Here is a 15,072-nt window from a genome sequence, read left to right on the forward strand (position 1 = left end):
CAAATGTGCCCCCCTTTTTTCGGTACCAACAAAAGCACCACCGCGGAATGTGCTCCAAGGATCCTTGCGATGGTTACAGTTTTGTTTTGGCGTTATGCTCATTACTTCATCATGGCACTGCACGTGAGTGTACCGGGTGCTCTCATTAGTAGTGTAGCGAGCATATCGAGCGATAAGCAACGAGTGGGGAGGTTAGAGGGTTGCAGAGAAACTCGCTTACCAAGCGTTATGCGCCTACGCTTATGCGGCATCCGGAGTGCACATTTGATGCACTAGGGATAGAAAAAAAACCTTTGCTTTTCTCCCCAACAAAACAGCTAATTATGTGACTGTTGCTGCTGCTTAGCTAGCCGTAAATATACTCAGTTCAACTATGAGTGAACGAAGATTGTCCTTCAACGCTCTTCATCGCGGGGTTCTTAAGGAGCAGGGCCACGAAAGTAACATTCACTTAGTTCCGATCCTTTATCTCAGATGCACGGTCACGGAAGCAACATTGTTTTGCAATTCTCAGACAGATACCAAACCCGTAGATCCAGAGCTCATATGCGTGAAATGTGTAGCTCGATCGTAAGCGTCATCTGTGTATTGTCCTAGGCCTAGAGTGCAAGTGCTGCCTGATGAGTGTGTCCTGTTTACCGGTAAACAGTGAAATTTCAAAACAAGTGTAATTTTATAAACAATTTACCCCTCGCAGCTTAGCCTACAGGGAAATGTGCTTCGAGTGGACCAAAGGTTGTAACTGTACAAAGGTTGTATACTGTCACTTTAATTCAAAAACTTTGTTTCCAGTGAACCAAATAACATGAAATTTTCTCTGAAAGTCGTTAAAGGATGTACCTTTCAAACAAAAATAACCACATTAATGTGCCGCCGCCAGAAATGTTGCTATTGAAAAAGTCCTGTTTACTTTGCGACAGACCATGTATACACTCCTTCCAGTTAGTATAGGACCACCTGTGATTTTCGTAGTTTCTCACTACTGATAACAGTAATAATTTCAACCCGTATCATTATTGATTGGTATTGGTGAGATATGTTTACAGCGTGAGTTTCGTATTTTTACGTGCATATTCCACACAGATACACGCATTTGGTGTTTTCGACCTGTCAAGTTAGTACAAGACCATTTCAATTTTTCTTCAAAACCAATTCTATTTTTGATTGTAAAAAAATAGCCGCAGTTTGCAAATAATACAATTAATAAAGAGTTACTTTTCCGCTGCGATTTGCAACCAGGAGAATGCGATTTGGCCTACTTTTCACCCTATTTTTCAGCGCCTCCTGCTTTAAGTCTTCCCTTGCCTTAAGAATTGCACTTTTGAGGTCATCAACTGAGGAAAACTACTTCCCTTAGCGTAAATCTTATCTACAAGGATTCCCCAGATGATTTTACACTTGATTTGAATCTAAAGAACGAGCATACCAATCGAGCAAATCAATTTTAAGATCCTTCATCCACTGTGTCGCGGGTGGATGGCGGCACTATTCGGTTGATAAATATTTTTTTCGACCGATTGGTGATCAAAGATGGGACTGAACAGCCTTCCAGAACCTTAATACAATCTTTGCACTTCATTTTGAATGACGTGAAAGCCTGCATGAGCTTTCCAGCAGCGTAAAGTCCTAACCAAACCATACAGGAGCCTCCACCAAAGTTGCTGGTGGAAAAAATTGCTCGTCTTTCCTCAAATCGCGCCAATAACCGATTAATCTATCTAGACCAGCTAAATTAAGCTTCTTTTGGTCACTGAAAATTGCCTGAAAGTTTTTAAACATATATTTTAGTAAACAGATCACCCACTTCCATTTTAACTAAATTACTTGAGCATATATGAGCATGCCCAAGCTCATGCAGGCTTTCACGTCATTCAAAATGAAGTGCAAAGATTGTATTAAGGTTCTGGAAGGCTGTTCAGTCCCATCTTTGATCACCAATCGGTCGAAAAAAATATTTATCAACCGAATAGTGCCGCCATCCACCCGCGACACAGTGGATGAAGGATCTTAAAATTGATTTGCTCGATTGGTATGCTCGTTCTTTAGATTCAAATCAAGTGTAAAATCATCTGGGGAATCCTTGTAGATAAGATTTACGCTAAGGGAAGTAGTTTTCCTCAGTTGATGACCTCAAAAGTGCAATTCTTAAGGCAAGGGAAGACTTAAAGCAGGAGGCGCTGAAAAATAGGGTGAAAAGTAGGCCAAATCGCATTCTCCTGGTTGCAAATCGCAGCGGAAAAGTAACTCTTTATTAATTGTATTATTTGCAAACTGCGGCTATTTTTTTACAATCAAAAATAGAATTGGTTTTGAAGAAAAATTGAAATGGTCTTATACTAACTTGACAGGTCGAAAACACCAAATGCGTGTATCTGTGTGGAATATGCACGTAAAAATACGAAACTCACACTGTAAACATATCTCACCAATACCAATCAATAATGATACGGGTTGAAATTATTACTGTTATCAGTAGTGAGAAACTACGAAAATCACAGGTGGTCCTATACTAACTGGAAGGAGTGTATTGTCACGTGTATTTATTGTCCTAAAAGTGATCCTGCGTCCGAAGAGTGAAGATGAAAAGTGTTGTTTTTTACGATTTTGTCTTAACAGCGAATTTTATATAAAAAGAAAGTATCAATTATGAAAAGTCGACAAGGCTACCTGCAATATAGTGTAGAGATTATATGTTTAACATTTCAAATCCATCGGTCCAGTAGTTTTTATGCTACGATGGACACCAGCTTTGGTTGGGTGGCAACCGAGCTGGATGAGAGCAAAATTGATCCTAAAGTAAGATACTTTTATCTTAACCATCCTCGGCCACGAAACCAACTTTATTTTAGCCTCTTTTTCGCATTTCTTAACGAAAAATGTTATCGTGTCTATGCACCTTTAAGCGATTTGGCATAAGTACTCAGCTGAACCGACCTCCGAAAGGTGCAACGCATAAAGTATCACTAACATAAGTGGATTCATCAAGTGCCTGTTCATAAAATTATGTTTCCTTTACACACTTACCTTCGCATCGTATAATGCACCAGTTGCATGTATGTCAGTTTAATGCACCGACCAATCGAACTGAATATCGGTCTCTCCAATTGACAATACCCTTCTACTCAACCACAAGTGCCCATTCATCCACTCTCCCTTGTCGCTCGCCTCCATTTCTCTCACCACCCACTGCTGCGTATCAACCATTTACCGATATTGCAACTGCAGCTGCTGTCCTGCTGCATCACGACACATCCGGTTAGCATGTGAGGTTGGTATACACTCGAAGCAATACTTTTACGACGACGACGACGACGACGGAGACTTGGACAGGAACGAAGGGAAAGAAAGAAATCCGGAGCGCCCGTTGTGTGCCCGAGCGTAATCCCATGATGCATCGGCGATGCAGATTTGAAGTGGTTTGGGGGGGGGGGGGCGTGCTGTGCCTGTGCTCGGTGCTACTGATGCCATTTGCGAATTTATATTTTACATCCCACCCTCCATTAGGGTGCCGTTTCTCCGTACGTAGAAAACCCTCGCCCCCGAGTGCTAGTAATTGAAGAATGAGCGAGGGATTTTAAGGAGTGGAGAGAGAGAGAGAGGGGGGGGGGGGGGGGTGACAGAAGAACGCAAAAGAAAAAACGTTGGATAAAGCTCGGTTTCGGTTTGGATCCCGCAAGGAAAACTCTACCTACCAGACCTTGCTCCCATTCATTCTCCTCCCCCCCCCCCCCTAATGGTGGGTGCTGAAATGATGGAAACGCAAGGTCCTGAATGGTGCTGAAAGGTAGTGTCTACACTGGCTCACCTGAGGCCGCACCGGCGGGATGATGTGTGTATGCTTTTAAGAGGTAAGCGTGGGCGCGCGCGCGCGCATCGAAGAACAGCTCCGTATCATTTCTTGGCACTGCAGCAAACACTTGAGTCCTTGATGATTCCCAGTTCGCATCCTTTCCCGCCCCAGGACCCAGGAACGTTGCCATCGGAAAATGCACTTCGCTTTTCCACGGGACGTAAAGCGTTCCTCCCGTCCGCTGTGCACGCAAGTGAGCAAATAAATAAGTTAAGTTTTTTAAGTTAGTTTTTCATCGAAATTAACGCGACTGTTGAGTTGGAGGGGGGAGTTGGAGAGGGTGACTGGGTACCAACTCCCCATCTCCGTGAGGTGGTTTCTGGGACCTGGTGGTGGTGGTGGTGGTGGTGGGTTGCAAAACGGAGGCCAAGAGAGTATGAACTCGAAAAGACACGTCTCATACAGCACCCATCGAGAAATCCAACGCCGTGAAGAGCAAGTTGCGGTGGAGAAGAAAAACAAAGAAGTGGTTTTGGAAGTTGCGCGAAAAAAAAAAAGAGGAAAAATAGAACCAAACGCACACAGAGCATACAGCATACAGTGGAAAACAACTCAGGAGCTCCTGATGGGCCGGGAGAAGTGAAGACTTATGTGTATTTTTACATCTGACTCGCCGGTCGTCGCTCGTCACAACATCCTCGTCTTCGTCGTCATTAAGGTCGCGTCAGTGTCAGGCATCAGCAGCACCACCACCACCACCACCACCTCGGTGCGGAATGGTAAGAGTTTTCGTCCCGTATTTTCCGCTCCAAACACTGCACTGCGTCGGTGGTGTATGTGGTTTCTCAAGGGTGAGATTTTCCGCTGCTGCTGCTGCTGCTGCAACTGGAAATGAGTTTTGCTCCGTTTTTCACTGTGGTCGATGCTGTTGCGTTAGTGTTGCTGGTGGTGGTGAAGCTGAAAAATGCTTCCCTCCCTCCTCACTGATACGAATGATAATGCTGATGCATAAGACATATTTTCAAACAGAAAACACCAATCGCAAGCACATGTTCCGTCAGTCGGTTCGGTGCAGGTTTCTTTTCCCTGCATCAAGGATCACGACGTACGAGTGTTTCAAAGTGGAAACAAACGGCGTGGCAGGAAGGAGAGGGCACGATGTATATCTAGCGGTTCATCAAAAGCGAATAAAACAGTTCTGATTAAGTTTATTTAATCTCGACCTCACTCGCTGCGTTGCTAGCGTTGCTTGCTGGTGTGCACATCTTACAATTTTACTGAGCAAAGGGAATGGAAATGTATGACTTCCAGCATCGTATGAGCGCGTGTGCGGAAGGAAATTGGTGGTGGTTGAAGCATAGTTTGTTAATTTGATTTTACACGAGTAGCACACAAGAAAATGTGGAAAAAATGTGGACAAATCGATCAAAACTACCACGTGTTCGCGTGGAAGAGAGTGAAATGGAAATTCGGACTTATACGCTGGAAATCCAAAACTCTGCTGAAATCAACTCAAGTGCAATTTGGTAGACGTGATCGCAGTAATTTTGTTTTTAACTACCAAAAAGGAATGCAACTCATTAGTAACTTTAAAACAGCACGATACTTCCATGTTTTACCTTCGATCTTGCTCATTTCGTCTTCCATCGTACCCTCTCCATCGAATGAATGTCTCGAAAAAGAGCATGATTCCATGCTAAAAAAAACCTTACTGCACCTACCGATCCGCTCGAGTTTGGTTTTTATTTTTCTAACATTTTAAAAGTCCAACTTTTCCATCACCCACCATCAGCACAGCCGTCACAGCGCAAGATCGTCCACGGAACGCAAAATTCTTCCATTTGGCCAAATAAAGCAATACATGGGCGATGGTCTTGCTGCAGCTGAGCTCACCGAGCAAGGAGATGGGTGTAAATTAAAATTAAATTTATAAACCATTAATTAGACATCACAGCACAGCACAGCACAGGAGGAATCGGTCGCTAACTTATGCGGTCACCATTGATGGGGCAAATTTGTCGGGGAAGTATCAGGATCACGCCACCCAGCTGCACGTCTTATGCGAGGCCTCCTCCGACAGGCGGGTGCAATTTGATGACAAGTCGCGCGGTCGAGGTGGCTTACTAAAATCATTATGAACTTTTCAATGATGTCCAGGGGGTTCACCGACTCAGCGAGCAGTGGAATGGCGTAAGCAGACGACAAAGTACCAAGGAGCGCTTTGGAATTCTAATGACATGTACTTGAGTTTAATCACTTGCTGATAAGGTTAGCACACCGGTTCACCAGCGATCATTAGTGACCAAACTAATAATTTATGACATTCGTAGGAGCAATCGAAAGTTGCAAGTTTTGACATTGGAACGAAATATATTAATTGAAGGTATGATTGTTTACAAATTTAATCCATACAAAACATTATGAAGGGTGCGTTCAAGGATGCGAATCTGGTATATTATGTATTGACTTGGTCCATACGTCCCTATAAATAGTTTCATTTTCTTTTAACTTAACACTAGTATTGGAACAGACAGATTCATACAGGTCATCTTGGTCGTCTATGACATCATAGAATGTACAAACGTCATCAAGACCGTTAAAAATAAAATCTTCTTCAAGTCGACCTCAATCTGCAACTCCTGGTAATAAGCTGGTGATAAAAGCGTATTTACTTGACAACTATTGATAGACACATTCTCATTTTTGTGGAAATAGGAACTTTTGGAATTAAGCTAAGTAAAGAAGAATGAATCAGAAACTGGGCTTCTCGGGAAAACGACAAAAGATAACCTGGACTATAAAATCTACGATGGACTTCCAGACAGGCAACGTGAAGAATAAAAAATAGATTGCCGAATTAAAGCTTCTGAAGAGTGTCTCAAATCTAAAAACTTTATCCTGGTATGGCGGGTCAATGCAATGCACCCGAAATGTCGATAACGTCGACGTCGATAGTATCGTAATGCTGCTTGATGATAAGATGCGTATCAAATGTATTCCTAATCTAACGCTACCAGCACCGTTGATTCTATAGAGCACAGATTCGAACAGTTTCGGAATCTTTGAGATTCCTATCTCCTTCAAGTGACTGTCTGGATAACGATGTTGGAAAAGAAATCGAAAGTGTGCACAATAGTCATAGTGCTACTGCAGACGACAGTGCAAAAAAGGGAAAGTGTCCATTGGTCAGATGGAAAAAAGTATTCAGATTCAACAAGAAACGATGCCAGCTTGGCCGCGATGCGAAAGAAGAGAACTGGACCGTTCAATGACCTCAGCCGGACGCAGGAGTCTCAACAAACGCGCTAAGAAACATTAAACGGTCGCGTGCGACGAAGAGACGTCGTTTCTCGTGGTCGTCGTCTGTGGGTCGGCCTGGCCGGCGTGGACATGGCCTTGAAAATTTCCTCGGAGCAAACCCCGTCTCGTTCCTCAAAAAGCGGAGAAGCAAAAAATCCATTTTGCATAGTGGACATTTTTTAGCACTTCCGCTGGCATCGCTAAGGAAGGGAGCGGGCGCGCAATAGTGTAAAGTGCAAAGGGAACGAGGGAAGAAGAAAAGATTGCTCCTATCGGACACTCGGCTGACCGACCGACTGACCGAATCCTGTGCCCTTGTCCACCGCGGAGGAAAACGAAAGAAAAGAAGCCTCCATTAAAGGGAAAGATAAGAAAAGGAAAAGCTCATTGGCTGTCCGAGAGGTGAAGATGGTGTGAACGAAAATGTCGAAAACGACGACGAAGAAGAAAAACCAAACTCACTAACCTAACCCAAAGAGCAAGGCAGCAGACACCGGCGCGGTCCCGCGGTCCCGTAAACGTAAAATAGCAGTCGCGAGACTTTTATAACGAGGCCTCTCTTCACCTCCCACCCACGGCGGGCGCAGGTCTGTAACATTGTTTTCCGTTGTTGGTCGTTTTTTCTTCTCTTTTCTTGGCGGACCGCTACTTTGCCTCTCGTGGGTTCGTGATCCATTTTTTCCGTCAAATTTCGGTCACTTTTCTTCTAATCTATCGCTGCCAGCCATCTAGAGTGGAGTGCGCTGTTTGTTCTTGGTGTTCTGGCTTCATCTCCCGTTCATGGCCGCAAGCGAAAGGAGTAGCTTTTCACAGGAAAAGGTCAACGAATCCGGTTTGGTGATCTGGCTGATGAGCTGCAATGACCGAGTACAACCCACGTGTTGCGTAAAACGTCATTCTACACAATGCTCATTTGGACAATCAGTAGCAATTTGGTCAAATGATCAGTGCACATGAACCTTGATCCACGGGACCATCCTCTATCGTTCAATCCAACAAGCAAGAGATTCCAGAGCGAAACAGAGACAACCTCTGCTACGTCGGCCACATCCTTCTTGCACACATCACCTTGCCTTCTGACCAGTAGGAACTAGGCAAAAGGACATAAAAATCATAAAGGTCATGCATCACGAGGAGTTTCCTTTTCCATTTCCGTTCATACCTTAAACTGCTAGTGCGGCAATCTTCTGCTTCTCGTTCTTCTTCTTCTTCTCGACAAGAGTCCTTCACTGACAAGATAAAGGGGGCAAGGAGCAAGGAGATGTGTCTAATCAGCCTTAGAAACATCCTTCGATCCTTCTTCCACTCCATCGTGAGCATGTCGTTCCTGTCGCTCGCACTGCCTTCGCCCGGTTTGTAGGTGTGAGTGCGTGTGCTTGTATGTGATTTAATTATGCGCATGTGCTTCTACCCTCCGAAAGGATACCGAAAGGATGTGTCGAAAGCTCGCCCGTTCCTCTGTGTATGTGCGGTGTTGCGCGACACTCTTGCAACGTCACGAGCGGCATGGTGGTGTTGGTGAACACGTTGCGCCCCGTTATGTACACCGATGATGACGTCACACGCGGAACTTTGCCGAACGACACCCGAAGGTGGCCGACCAATCGCGAGCGAGGGATTCGTGGGCCGTTCCGGGTGACGAGGGGGTGGAAGGATTTCGAGCAGTGTCGAGCTCACAACGCGGCGTAAATCGGCCAGTTGAAAATGTAAATCGGCCAGATCGGTAAAAACGTTTCGGAGGTCGCGGCGAGCGGATCGTTTGTTGGCGGTTCAAAATTTGGTCCCGATCCTGTTTTGGAGAACAAAAAACACTACGACGAAGTGAAATTCGAAGCGAGTTTTGTGGCAGAACGCGGAAAAGTGGAAAAGTGGAAATTTTGGGAAAGATAAAATTCATCAAAAGTACACGCAGCACTCCCGGAAACAAGGCGGAAAATTTAAGCAAAGTTCGCTAACGTGGATAAGTGAAACAGTAACAAGTTCAACGGAATCGCAAACAGTGTTTCGTGCCCCCAATTCATCATCAAGTGTAAAGGAGTTGCGTTGAACGAACCGGCAAAGGGGCCTCTAACCCGTTTTTATGGTGCACCTGTACGGCTGTACGGGCAAACAAAACATTTCGTGGAAAAAGGTGGCCCTCTGATCTGGTCCTTTCCGCCATAAACAAGGCGGAAACCACCTCCGCGGGAGTCTGTACCTGCTGCAACGCCAGCAACGGCCAGGTCCACAGGAGTGTTTATCAGACGACAACGACTGTGCCAAATTTTCCGCCATCTTAAGCCCGCATCAAAGTGCAATCTGTGGTGCAAACTCCAACATCAAACGGCATTCCTCTGGGACGGAGCTTATTGTAGTAGAAAGTGTCTGAGGGGGTGGACAAAGTGAGTGAGACCGGAAGTGCACCGTAAAAAGTTCCCCTGACGGACGGACGATGATCGTAAGAGTGCACCGGAAATAGGATCTCGTCGCTACCGTTTTACCCTCTCAAAAACAAAACATGCAGCATCCGATTTTATGGCCATCGACCTGGATCGTGGGCTGCTGAAGGGACTACTCGCCACGCTATGCACATCACATCCGTCTCTCCGCCATGATCACTGTGCGAAGGACTTTCGTGGACCAGATGCAGCAGCACTTCCGGCAGTGGGCCAGGAGATGATAACGGGAAGGAACCCTGTCCCCGAACCATGATGCGCCACGGAATATCCCTACCATGAGCTAAGCGCACTGCTGTGCCGGACCCCTTTTCGGACCCGTTTTTTGCCAATTCATCCTCAAAATTGAACACTTTTGGACAAGCAGCGAAAACGAAAGCAAAACTCTCTTCAGTTCACTCGATCACGGATCACGGGATTTACATTTTTTAAAAAAGTTTTGTGTTGTCGTGCGCCGCGTGTGGTGCGATCATCGTGTGAGTGGTTTTTTCGGCGACAAAACAAAGCGTGAAACGTAGCAGTAGCTTAGTATCCGGGACTGTTCGCTGGCGGTGGTCAAAAGATGTAACATTTTTCGATCGCGTTCTTGTTTGAGTTGCAAGTGCAAATCCTTCCGAAAGTCGACCGTCGATTCCATCTGTCCGTGTGTCCGTCTGTCTGTTTGTGTACGTGTGCTTGTGTGGGTTGAGTGGGTGGTTGGAAATGTCCAGAGAGGAAGGGCGAGCGTGTTCCGGCCAGCGGATCCGGTGGATCAGGTGCAATCAGCCGGAGTGGAAATTGTGTGCAATTGTGCTGTGTTTCGGGGGTGCTGGTGGTGTTATGTAGAAGGATGCAGTTTTTGTTTTCGTTTTGTTTTTCGATCAATTGATTTGCGGTTGCGGTGGTGCAGCAAAATCGTTCGTTCGGCAATATAAGAGTTTGGAAGCGCATCTCATTACGAAAAGAAACACAATTTCGGAACTTATTATCTTCGAAAAGAAAAGCAAAGAAAAGAAAAAAGGTTAAGGAAAAGGAAAAGGGAAGGAACGCACACCGTTCTTGCCGTGCCGCGGTTTGATTCAAATGAAAAAAGGAAGAAAAATCGATTTCGATACGAGATTCTGCTTGAGTTTGAGAGTTCTGTTCGTATGCATCACATCTCATCTCGTGTGTGTTCTTGTGGTGTGCTGGAGTGAAATGCTGGATCGAGTTTGGTTTGGTGATCACACTCCAACAACAATCGGCTAGTGTGCTGGCGCGTTGTGAACGTAAAGTTTAGGTAGGTGTCCTTCACAGCAAGTTGTTCAGGTTGTTTCGTAAACGATTTGCTTCGTATTGGTTGCTCCATTGTGTGATTTAAAACGGGGATGAGAGCACCTAAACCACGGGTGATAACAGGGACGCTGCGTCCTTCTTAGAACCGTTGCTTTGTACCATTTGGTGATAAGCAATCAAGCACTTTACCATGGGCCCAAAAAGGAATTCTCACCTAGCAAAAGTTTTACACATTTTTTCCGTCTCATCGAAGGCATGCCGAGGCATAAATTATGAAAATTAATTCGCCAACATCGTCCCCCCCCTTTTCCGTTCCACTAATCGAGAGGCCAAATTGTTTGGTAACCCAGCAGCAGCAGCAGTGCGGCAACGATAGTCCTTCCTTTCGGCCTGTTCGGTCGCACGCACAACTCCTTCACTCGCCCAAGGACAGACAGACATCCTTGTTTGTGTTTGTGTGTTGTTGAGCTCGCCCTCAACAGATCTTTACTTAACTGGAGCTAAAACCACCTCCCCCCCGTACCATATGGATTAGCGATGTTGAATTTTTGTTGGGTTTTGCGATGGTTGGTTGGTTGGTGGTTTTTGCACATGGCCTCTCGCAGAACTGAAACCGAGCGAAACCCGAAAAGCGCTTCAAAAACTGGTCCATAAGGACCAGTCGCGATGTCATTTGCCGTACCGCCACCGCCGCCGGTTTGGCCATAAACTTGTAACATTCTGCACAAACCATTCATAAATCAAATCATTCACTGCAGTTGAGTCGATAAGCTATGGCTGGTTGGTGGGTGGCCACCGGTTGGGGGCTGATGATGATCCACCCTCGGTGGATTCGTGCCTACAGGTTATTTAAAAAAAGGGACTACACCACTTGAAGGACCCCCGGGCTACCCACGAGAGGGACGCGAGGGATTCAAGGAGCGTATGCTCTGCCTGTGTCTGCCTTCGGTTTGGCCTCGCTCGCAGCTCGAGTGTGTAATAAAATTAACCTACTTCTTTCGTATGCAGAAAAGAATTTTACCAAAACCCCCGTTCTGCTCTACCCCCGTCTGGTGTTCTGTGCTTCTCTACACAGACAGCAAGACACGGCACCGAGGGAAGAAGAAGGGATTCAGGGCGTAATGCGCGTACGAATGGTTCCGTTGGTCAGCCAGACCTTTCCAGGGGGTGGGATTCGACCGGTGGAGACCGCCACGTGCTCCCTGACCCTTCTTGAAGATTGCGTGCGTGCGTGGGCTGAAATCAACGTCGATAATTATATGTGTGTAACCACCGCATGCCGGATGTATGTGTGCGGTGGCAAGGCGCGAACGAAAATGGTTCGAGGGACCGGTCCCTTTCGTGAGGAATCAGAGCAGCAATTGTTTAATTATGTTTTACTCCTCGAAATTATGATTCACTTCTACGCCCAAGAAAACCCTTCGGGCGATATTCAACCGCCCGTACTCTTTGGGATTTATGATTTATGCGTGTGAAAAGCGGGTGCCCTTTGGGGTCGGAAGCAGGAAACTCGCTACACCTATTTTGATCGAGCTACGCGTACGATAAACTTATGTTTTTACTCACAGGGAGTACACTAACTCGTGTCTTTCTTCAAGGATATGAAGTGATTTGAGTTTCTTCACGAAATGCGTCATAAGCGAGCTGAGGAAGTGGGACTATAGAAAACCTTATCCCATTAATATTAACTAACAGAAGCATGTCATTTGACACCTACAGGGTGTACCATAAAAAAATGCAAAAAACTTTTTTTGAAGTTTAATGCCATTTTTTTATATTTTCTACTGTTTCAAAGTATTTCATTCGCTCTATATTTCTTTGTTTATCAAAAACAAACAAAATGAGTGGGTTTGTCGGCCTGTTTACTCAATTAATTTCTCCAAGCGGTTACGAATTCGAGAACACTCTCTGTAACATAAGTGTCCAACTTAGAAGACCAGGCTTTGATGATAAACGATTTCAGCGAACCAACCGTGTATGGTGTGATGGTTCACAGGACTTAGGTCGAACAAACGCCCATATTGAATAGCCCAACCGATTTAATTCAGGACCGCTTGGAGGGCATAAATCATTCGACCAAAAATTCATGTTTTCCTTCAACCATGTTCAACCGTTAAGACGTATGGCAGGGGCCTCCATCTTGCTGAAACTCAACCTTTTCTGGTGTTTTGAAGTTTGCTTTAATCCATGCTAAAACGTGTTCCTTCAAAAAAGTGATATAAACATCAATATTCATTTTAGTAATTGATTTTATGAAAACTGGTGCCATTTTCATACTATGTTTTATCCTGTCTAAAGATGTTTTATCCTTTCAACTATTAAATTACGCTTCACCCTAGCTCTAGAGATTGCTTTTAGGTCATATTTGGCCAACCGATGCAGGAAGGATCTTGAGATATTCGTCTCTTATGCAAGCTTTCATATGGATTGCACTGGATTTCGCTAACTTTTGCTCTGACGGATCTTACCACTTTTTCAGTGCGCTCAGATCGTTGCCGATCACTAACGTGTTTCCTAGGCTTGGCCCTTCATGAATAGAACGTTTAATCCTGTAAACAATGCCAAGATTACATCTGAGGACCGCTGTTATATCTATGAGATTTCTCTTGGGCGCGAAGCAAACTCGACACTGTCGCCTTTGAATACATTTTTCCGGACAGACATCTTTTGCACGGGTACTTATTATACATCATTTGATAGATAAGACTCACACGAACACAACGATACCCCATAATGCCATATTGGTGTTTAAAAAATACTCAAAACAGAGCAATGAAAACATTCTCATTTTTTTATGATACACCCTGTATTTTGACATTCTTCTCCGTGTCCACAAACAATCGAAATGCAAGTAACCCCTTTACAATGGTTGACCAAATTGCAGAAAATCTCTTCCAAAACTCGAACACGAAAAGTATACAGAATCTACCAAACAAACCTCACTTTAACCACACATAACGCATTGCATCAAAATGTCCAACCTCGAGAAACTTGTACCGGTTAAGCTTTGTTTCATCTTCTTCGTTATCGTCATCGTCATCGTCCGGATCATAAATGCGCCTGGGAGTACTCACTAGCACCGGTGTTGCGAGGCCCTCCTTGGGAGAAGTATTAATCAAATATATTGCTGCTCATTTCACATCAGTTTCAAGCTGGAGCTGCAAGTGGCGCTAACCTTCGCGTCTACAACGTCTGCTTGGTCTTGCTGCTAGTGCTGTGCTAGTGGTGTGAGTAAAATTTTTGACACAAATTAGCACACCACCACCACCAAGAACGCAGACCTCTGACCCGGTGCTGGTGTGCATGATGAAAGTCCTTGCAGTGCAAAGTACAATAACCACCCTCGGCCGCGGACAGAATAACGAACAGTATGCAGTGCCTGCGACGATTGAGGAGGTGGTTTGGGGACACTGTTATGCGAAAGCATTTCATTTCACCATTTAACTCCCGAACTTCCCGGCTGCAACACACTACACTCTCGGTTTTGCCTGACTTTTCCGGTGCACCTGTGACGATACCAGCTTCCCTGGCACCAAAAGGGACCGCAAGGACTTCGGGACGAGAGCAACCTGTAGAGGGAAACACAAAAACCCTCTGCAAGCGCCACGGACCAAAGTTCTGGTTCTCCGTTTCCAGGTCCAACCAGGTTTTTGGGCCGCACGGCATAACATATTCCTTATGATGTGTTAATATGTGTCACCCCTCGTTATGCTGTCTCGTATCGTGTTCTGTGTAGTCGTCCGCCGGCCTCGACCTCTCGCCCTCTCTCGCCCCTTTGTGCGTCATCTGGATCGCTTCGGGTGAGAGAATGCTTTTCTTCACAAACTGCCGTCACCTCTGCCGTTTGGGGACGCGACCATCCTGGTCGCATCACTATGGGCTTTTCGTGGGGAACAAGGAACTCTTGGCATGGCTTCGAAGAGTTATCAAGAACATTCTGTAATATTTCCCCGATAACTTGTTTAAATTTGTTCCTCCAATGACACTTTAACTTCTTGAAATTCCTTATGAGCTCCTTAGGGAAACAGCATTTTGACCAAGCATCGGACACCAGCACACCGGTTGTGTTCCGGCGGCTGCTGGCCCGAAGGATGCATACGGGAGTGATCGTTTTATCCCACGTACTTACAGGGTTTAAGTAGAACAACCTCCTACGTCGTCGGCGTTTGCGTCACTTTGCACGTCTCAAACTGAGGCCATGGATTCGCATGCAGCGATATGGCCTGCCAGGGTTCACCGCGTACATGTGTCGAGCAGGATCCAAAGGATCGGGAGCTGAGCGCGGACGGTGCG

The sequence above is a fragment of the Anopheles aquasalis genome, chromosome 3, assembly GCF_943734665.1.
Source record: "Anopheles aquasalis chromosome 3, idAnoAquaMG_Q_19, whole genome shotgun sequence".
NCBI lineage: Eukaryota > Metazoa > Arthropoda > Insecta > Diptera > Culicidae > Anopheles > Anopheles aquasalis.